The sequence below is a fragment of the Penaeus monodon genome, chromosome 23 (genome assembly GCF_015228065.2).
Source record: "Penaeus monodon isolate SGIC_2016 chromosome 23, NSTDA_Pmon_1, whole genome shotgun sequence".
In the NCBI taxonomy this organism is placed as follows: domain Eukaryota; kingdom Metazoa; phylum Arthropoda; class Malacostraca; order Decapoda; family Penaeidae; genus Penaeus; species Penaeus monodon.
The window spans coordinates 26,401,040-26,401,417 of NC_051408.1; the positions used below are offsets into that span (position 1 = coordinate 26,401,040).

The window sequence follows — 378 nt, forward strand, 5'->3', positions numbered from 1 at the left end:
ATAATAAAATTTAAAAAACCCCAAAATAATAAAAAAAAATGATAAGCCCAATAATAATTTTAATAAAAAAAGAAAAATAATGATAGAAATTTATAAAAAAAACCCAGTAACACAAAAAACCCAATAAATAATGATGTTTAGAATATACTATACTACTTTCTACTATATTAATAATAATAATAATAACAATAATGAGGGAGATAATAAATAATGACCCTTTAAAGGGGTGTAAGGGATTTTTTAACAATATTTTAAATGATAAAAAAAATACAAATAAAATGATAAAACCCAATAATGATAATAACAGTGATAGTAAAATAAAAAATAATAAATGTAATGGGAAAAAATAGAAATAAGGGTTAAAAATAAAAATTTAAA

At 17.7% G+C, this 378-nt stretch overlaps 1 protein-coding gene across 1 annotated transcript in view; it reads left to right on the forward strand.

The window, feature by feature from the left end:
* The window catches only part of LOC119588193 (lutropin-choriogonadotropic hormone receptor-like), a gene marked incomplete at its 3' end in the record, with an annotated part of 106,720 nt that overhangs the window by 14,294 nt on the left and 92,048 nt on the right, over positions 1-378 (forward strand).